We start from the raw sequence: 8,093 nt of genomic DNA on the forward strand, positions 1-8,093 counted from the left end.
TGTGACTTTGGGTAAGTCCCTTTACTTCTCTGGACCTCAGTTTCCTCATCTGTAAAATGAGGATTGAGACTGTGAGCCCCACATGGGACAGGGACTGTGTCCAACCCAATTTCCTTGTATCTATCCCAGTGTTTAGTATAGAGCCTACCAAAAGTAAGTCCTTAACAAATACTACTATTATTATTATTTATGGATCAATCAATGGAATTTACTGATGGACTACTGAGTGCAGAGATTTGAATAAAAGCTTGGGGAAGTCCACTGGAAATAGGAGACACGATCCCTGCCCTTAAAGAGTTGCATCCCCCCAGCTATGCTTTGGCTGAAGTTCCCGACAGCGAGATTGTCGTCAGGGTTGGACCGGGAGCCCCTGGGGAAGAAGAAAGGCCCTCTAGCTCAATCTACCTTCTCAAGTCTCCTTTGTCCAAATCCTTGCTGCCTTGAGGCTTCCATCTGCTGCGAAGGGGTAAGCTTTTTCTTTGAAGGACTTGCGACTGCAAACGAGGTAGATTAGGACGATGAATCGATCAATCCATCAGAGGTATTTATTGTATGCAGAGCCCCGATCTAAGCACTTGGGAAAGAACAAGACAAGAGAGTCGGTAGACACATTCCCTAAGTGCTTGGGAGAGTATAACAGAATTGGTGGACACATTTCCTGCCCACAACGAGCTTACAGTCTAGAGGCTGATGGGACAAGTCCCACAGTCCTTATCACGTTGAGTGCTCTGCACACAGTAAGCACACAATAAATACCACTGATTGATTGATTGATTGGAAAGACTGTTCCATGAAGCATGGTTTGATTGGTTATCCACAGTGTCTGACATTCTAAGTTACAATGATGATAATACACTATGTTTCAACAGGAAACGATTGAAAATTGCCGTGTTGAATTTGAGGGGATTTTTCTTGTGGGATTGGGTCTGAGGGTGGACTCCCAGAGCAGCCTAGGAATTCCCCAATTGACCTTCCTGCAACACTCCCTGCCTCCCACCCTCATCCCCAGCACTGACCTCTGTCTCTGGCCTGTCTGGGTACTAAGGGTTGTTGAGAAGACCCCAGAAGGCAACAGTGAAACAGGGATAATAATAATAATGATGGCATTTGTTAAGTGCCTACTAGGTGCAAAGCACTGTTCTAAGCACTGGGATGGGGAAGGAAATCCCTAGAAATCTTAATCATCTATCAAGCAAATATGCTGTCATCTTTAAAATGGGGAATAGGACTGTGAGACTCAAGTGCGACTTGGATTGTGTCCAACCTGATTATCTTGTATCTACCCCAGAGTTTAGTACAGTGCCTGGCAAATAGAAAGCACTTAGTTACCATTAATAAAAATGAGCACTTTTTCCATTGGGTTTACAATTTTACATTTAAATAAAAGATTTTGGTTTATCTCAAACATGCTGACATTGTGGTCACTTTGTTAGACTTGGGGTGGGACTAGTGATGATGCCACTTGGCAGCTGTGTGACTGTGGGCAAGTCTGTGCCTCAGTTACCTCATCTGTAAAATGGGGATTAAGACTGTGAGCCTCATGTGGGACAACCTGATTCCTCTGTATACCTCAGCGCTTAGAACAGTGCTCTGCACATAGTAAGCACTTAACAAAATGAGGATCAGGACTGTGAGACCCATGTGGGACATGGACTGTGTCCAACCTGACTGTCTCGTATCTACCCCAGGGCTTAGTAATAATAATAATAATGTTGGTATTTGTTAAGTACTTACTATGTGCAGAGCACTGTTCTAAGCGCTGGGGGAGATACAGGGTAATCAGGTTGTCCCACGTGAGGCTCACAGTTAATCTCCATTTTATAGATGAGGTCACTGAGGCCCAGAGAAGTTAAGTGACTTGCCCACAGTCACACAGCTGACAAGTGGCAGAGCAGGGATTCGAACCCATGACCTCTGACTCCCAAGCCTGGGCTTTTTCCACTGAGCCATGCACAGTGTCTGGCACATAGTAAGCACTTAACAGATACCAGTAATAAACATTAGCACCTTTTCCATTGGGTTTACAATTTTACATTTAAATAAAAGATTTGGGTTTATCTCAAAATACCATTAATTAATTCCCTGGAATTCACAACCAAAACCCTGAAAGAATATCTTCTGAGTTAAAGAAAGAACTAAGAGCCTGAAAGGTTGATTTTGCCAGTGCTGTACACCAGCTGAGTCATCTCCCTAGCCATGAAATTCTATGTTTCTAACCTGTTTTTACAGCATAAGGGATTCCTCCTAAAGTCTTCAATAAAATAATATTTTAAATGTATTTTCTGCCAGGAAGGATTTGTTTTATAAACTGTGTGAGGAGATCATCAGCACTTTCGGTCTTGTTAGTTCCAATTCAGGTAAATGAAGAGTACTCTGCAACCAGGCAAAAAGGCAAAGAATGGTCCAGATCCCTCGTTTACAATTTTATTTTATTTTTATGGTATTTGATAAACGTTTGCCATGTGCCAGGCACTGTACTAAGCACTGGAGTAGCTACAAGCTAATCAGGTTGGACACAGTCCATGTCCCACACAGGGCTCACAGTTTTCATCCCCATTTTACAGATGAGATAACTGAGGCATAGAGAAGACAAATGACTTGCCTAGTGTCCCAGAGCTGTACATGGAGGAGCCGAGATGAGAACCCAGGTCCTCTGACTCCCGGGCCCAAGCTCTTTCCACTAGGCAACACTGCTTCTCTCATTTTGCTGTTTTTTTTTATTTCACATTTCCACTCACATATTTGGTATGCTACAATTTGCAACGTACACAGTATGGTGTGTAGATGGTGTAGGGGTATGGTGTATAAATATGTGTCCGTGTTTGTGTAAAAATAATATCTTTCCTACATGAGTAGGTCTTAATTTTGTTTAATAGTCTGGTCATGCACCCTCTTTTGGGCCTTGATATTTCCTCGAGTGGGTTTGTTGGTTCATTCTTGTGAGACAAGGGAATGAATACTGCATGAACACTTACTGGGACAGAAGCTTCTATAAAAAGGAAACTCATAGATTTAAGCTACTCTTTCCAAACAAAAGACAAAGAGAAATAGATACATCTTTGGGGAGTCCATGAGTTTCAGTTTGGGAGTTTGTGTGCAATGTGTCAGTTGGGTGTTAAGAAGATAGGCTTGGGGGAGGTCATTAATGTATATTAAAAGTAACGGACAGCCAAGAATGAAACTTGATTGTAATCCAATCTTCACTGTTACTAAATCTAATTTGATCTTGCCCCATAGTACAATCTGTTTTTTAAACAGATGGTTCTTAAAGTAACCTGCCAATTAATCTTGAAGGGCAAATACCTCTGTAGCTCACAATGCTAAATGCCTTATTTTTTAAAGAAAACGTTTTTGTTGGGGTTTTATTCAGAGGACAAAAGAGGTCTTTCCACTGATGTCGACATTTTCACTGACAATCTAACTTATGATAAAGTCAAAGCATCTTCTAGAGTCTTCACCTTCATTAACCAAGATTTGAAGGAACAAAATACTTATCTGAAAATATCAGACAAGCCAAACTAGCCATCCTCATATGGAACAAAAGCCAGAGACACAAGTGCACACCCACACCCACCCACCCACACAATTAAAAGTTAAGTAGGATTTCAACACCCCTAAGGATAACTCAAACTTGGGCTTTGCCGTGTCAAGTTTGTAAAGTGATGAGGGAGTCTTAATTGCTATTTTTGCAGAACCAAGAGGGGATATACATTTACTTTGAATTCCTAAGATAGTGAATGATTGGAGAATTCATTATCAGATAATGGGATGCCAGCTTTCAAGATGATTACCAGTCCACCGGTCCCCTCAGACACCAATAGAGAGATAGCCTAGAAAATGGATTCCGACTCGAAACGTGGCAAGGATTGCTGTCTCATTCCTTCTGATGGAGGAATGAAGCAAACCGATCTGCTCCCTCTGCTGTCTCTGGTAGAGAAAATTAAGTTATTTGGGCTGCTGAAATAGTAGCATTTCCTAGCTCTGGATCCACTAGCTAGATCTTCGAGTTAGGGGTAATATATAAACTGAGGTGACCTGACTTGGGAAACGTTTTTCCAGCTAGCTCTTTCCAGATGCTCTTTCTTCTTTCCCCAGTTCCAGTGGACTGTCACAGGGACATATTAGGTTCGAGACTCAATACCAACCACTGGGGAGTCGCTTTAAACCAGTTTGGTATGACCTTATCAATTATGTGGCTCTCATCCCAACTGCCACTGGCCTGTTGAGTAAACTTGGGTGAGTCACTGAGCTTCTCCGTGTCTCAGTTTCCTCATCGAAAAAAATCGGGATGAGATACCAATTCTTCCTTTTAGACTGTGAGTCCTTGGAGGACTAAGGGAAGTCTGAACCAATTCATTTGGCTTAATTACACAGTGATCCTTTAATAAAAGCCAGGATTATTATTGATAGAGACTTCCTCAACGGATAGCCCATAGGGAAGGTGTCTCTGCTTATTCCACAAAGCCAACATAATTCTTTCTTTTGGTGGGAGAGAAAGGGGAGTTGAAGTTATGTTCTGCATTTTCCTTAAAGCTGGGTAATTGGGTTTGTCTAAATGGCAGGGAATGTCTCTTGGGCTTTGGTTATTCCAGTACATTGCAGTAGGGTGCTCAAGAAATACCTTTATCACTAAATAAAATGTCTGTTTCCCACTGGAGACTGAAAGACCCCTGTGGGCCGGGATCCTATTATCGACTCTGTTGCACTGTACTTGCTCTGCATTGCTCCGCACACAAAGTGCTCAGTAAATACTACTGCTTGACTGATGAAAAGTGTCATAATTAGTTGGTCACAGCTTTGTGCAACCACACCCTAAGCACAGACTACCATTTTATAAGTGAACAAGCCTTTGCGTTGGAAGAAATTATAGCAACTTCTCAAAATGCAGCTGATAAAGTCAGAGCATTTTCCAGTCTTCAACTTCATTAACTAAGATTTGAAGGAGCAAAATACCTTTATCTGAAGAGATTAGATAAGCCAAACTAGCCAGACTCATATGGAACAAAAGCTAGAAACACACACATGTACACACACACAATTAAACCTGAGATCGAATTTTAACACCCCTATGGATAACTCTAAGCTGGCCTTTGGCCGTGTCAAATGCTTGGAAGTGATGAAGGTGTCCTTAACTGCTATTTTTGCAGAATCAAGAGGGGTTATACAATTACTTAACTCATTGACATTTCATATCCTCTGGCCTTATTTCTGAGCATCTCACTTGTGCTGGAAATCCTAAAGGCCATCCCCTACACATGAAACTGGCAGTTTGCCCAAAGAACAGAAAGAGTTCCCACTCCATATCTACCCCTGATTTGAAAAGGTAGAATTCAACAATCCAGTCCCGAGTCACAGATCAAGATCTTGAAGCCTCAGGCAAGACAAGTCTGAGTCTCCTTCTAGACTGCAAGCCCGTTGTGGGCCGGAATGCTATATTGTACTCTCCCAAGCACCTAGGACGGTGCCCTGCAGGCAGTAAATGCTCAATAAATACGACTGACTGACAGTCTGACTTCTCAGGTTCTGCTCGACCCAGAGCTGAATGCACTGGGCTAAACAAACTGGAATCAATTGACTGCTGTGGTCTCCTGCCAGGCTGAGTCAGTTTGGTTCTGCAAGAGCCCATGGAATTTGGGGAAGACAGCAGTGCCCTGGGCTCCCTAAATAATAATCATAATAATTGTAGTATTTGTTAAGTGTTTACTATATGCCAAGCACAGTTCTAAGCACTGGAGTAGATATAAGGTAATCAGGCTAGACACAGTCCCGGTCCCAAAAGGGGCTCATAGTCTTAATCCCCATTTTACAGATGAGATAATTGAAGCACAGAGGAAGTGAAATGACTTGCCCAAGGTCACACCGACAAGTGGTTCAGTAGGAATTAGAACCCATATCCTCTGATTCCCATGCCCATGCTCTTTCCACTAGCTTCTGCCCTGTAGGGCCATCTGCGGTAGGCTTGGATTGCTACTGGGGGCACCACTTGGTCTGGGACTTCCCCAGATGGGAAACTCTGGGCTCCAACAGCTTACACAGTAAGCGCTCAATAAATACGATTGAATGATTGAACGAATGGGCTTATGGAACAGGTAGCCAACCCCTGAGCGACCATCCCACTGAGCCCACCGCATTTTACTCACAGACTTATGTTGGCAAGTAGCTGAACAAACAATCACATTTCCCTCCTTTAAAGTCCTATTGAAGGCTCACCTCCTCCACGAGGCCCTCCCAAACTAAGCCCCCCTTTTCCTCAGCTCCCCTTTCTTTCCCCATCGCCCCGACTCTCTCCCTTTGCTCTACCCCCTGCCCCTCGGCACTTGTGTACATATCTATAACTCTATGTTAGTACCTGCTTACTTGTTTTGATATATACATATGTATCTATACCTATAATTCTATTTATTTCTATTGATGCTACTGATGCCCGTCTGCTTGTTTGCATGTTTTTCTCCCCCTTCTAGACTGTGAGCCCGCCGTGGGCAGGGATTGTCTCTCTTTGTTGCCGAATTGCACTTTCCAAGCGATTAATACAGTGCTCTGCACGCAGTAAGCGCTCAGTAAATACGATTGAATGAATTGAATGAATGAAGGAACAGCATTTATTTTCCCATGACAGCAACATCCTAAGCCTCTTTTCACATTTTGAACCCATTGCTTGGGCACAACTCGGAACTGTCTCCTAGGAAGGGGATGGGTGTATGAAAGGATGAGTCGTGTGGTGGAGTGAGGAATCGTTCACTAGTTTCCAATGGCTCATCCGTTTGTGAGCTAACAGAAGAGTTTCAGTTTCCCTAGGTGCCAGCTGTAAATTTGTGTTAAGAGTGAAACAAATAACTACTTACATATTTCAAGGAGACGGATGTTGAGCAGAAATGCATAAATGAAACCTGGTTCTCTTAGGGCTCCTTTCCCCATCCTGCTTTAAAAAATAACAAACAGTGAGGAGAGTCAGTAATCAGTTTTCATATGCCACATTGTTATGGGAGTGATGTATTCATAAAACAAACATGTTGCTGCACACTGCAAAGAGACAATATATTTTGAGGCATCTTAAAGCAGTAGAGTACAACATTTTGGGGTGTTCCAGTTGCTCTTATCTGTTTTTTGTCTCCTTGATCCAGGATGTGTTTTTTCCAGCTTCAGCCAATTTCCCTAGAACTTCATTTCATTATGAGTTTTCCCTGTGGGCAGGGACCGTGTCTAATGACTCTTTGGTATTGTGATTTCCCAAACACTTAATACAGAGCTCAGTACAGTAAGCGTTCAATAAATATTGACTGATCGGTTGAGGCAGCAGGGCCTAGTGGAAAAAACATGGGTCTGAAAGACAGGAGACTGAGTTATAGTCTCAGCTCTGCCACTGACCTGATGGAATGAGCTCGGGCTTGGGAGTCAGAGGTCATGGGTTCGAATTCCCGCTCTGCCACTTGTCAGCAGTGTGACTGTGGGCAAGTAACTTAACTTCTCTGGGCCTCAGTTCCCTCCTCTGTAAAATGGGGGTTAGGACTGTGAGCCTCGTGTAGGACATCCTCATTCCCCTGTATCTACCCCAGCGCTTAGAACAGTGCTCTGCACATAGTAAGCGCTTAACAAATACCAACATTATTATTATTATTATGGGTGACTTTGTGCAAGTCATTTAAGCACTCTGGACCTCATCTGTAAAACAGGGAATGTTCTCATTCCCTCAGAGGCTGGGAATCCTGTGTGGGACAGGGATTGTGTCCAAACTGATTGTCTTATGCTTATCCCAGGTCATAGCACATCATAAGCTGTTAATAAATTCCATAATAATGCCCTTCTGTCTGGGTACAAAGAGACATGGTGTCTGAAGCAGAGTGGCTCATTGGAAAGAGCACGGGCTTTGGAGTCAGGGCTCATGAGTTCGAATCCTAGCTCTGCCACTTGTCAGCTGTGTGACTTTGGGCAAGTCACTTAACTTCTCTGGGCCTCAGTTCCCTCATCTGTAAAATGGGGATTAAGACTGTGAGCCCCACGTGGGACAACCTGATTCCCCTGTGTCTACCCCAGCGCTTAGAACAGTGCTCGGCACATAGTAAGCGCTTAACAAATACCAACATTATTATTATTAT

The sequence above is a fragment of the Ornithorhynchus anatinus genome, chromosome 1 (genome assembly GCF_004115215.2).
Source record: "Ornithorhynchus anatinus isolate Pmale09 chromosome 1, mOrnAna1.pri.v4, whole genome shotgun sequence".
NCBI classification, from domain to species: domain Eukaryota; kingdom Metazoa; phylum Chordata; class Mammalia; order Monotremata; family Ornithorhynchidae; genus Ornithorhynchus; species Ornithorhynchus anatinus.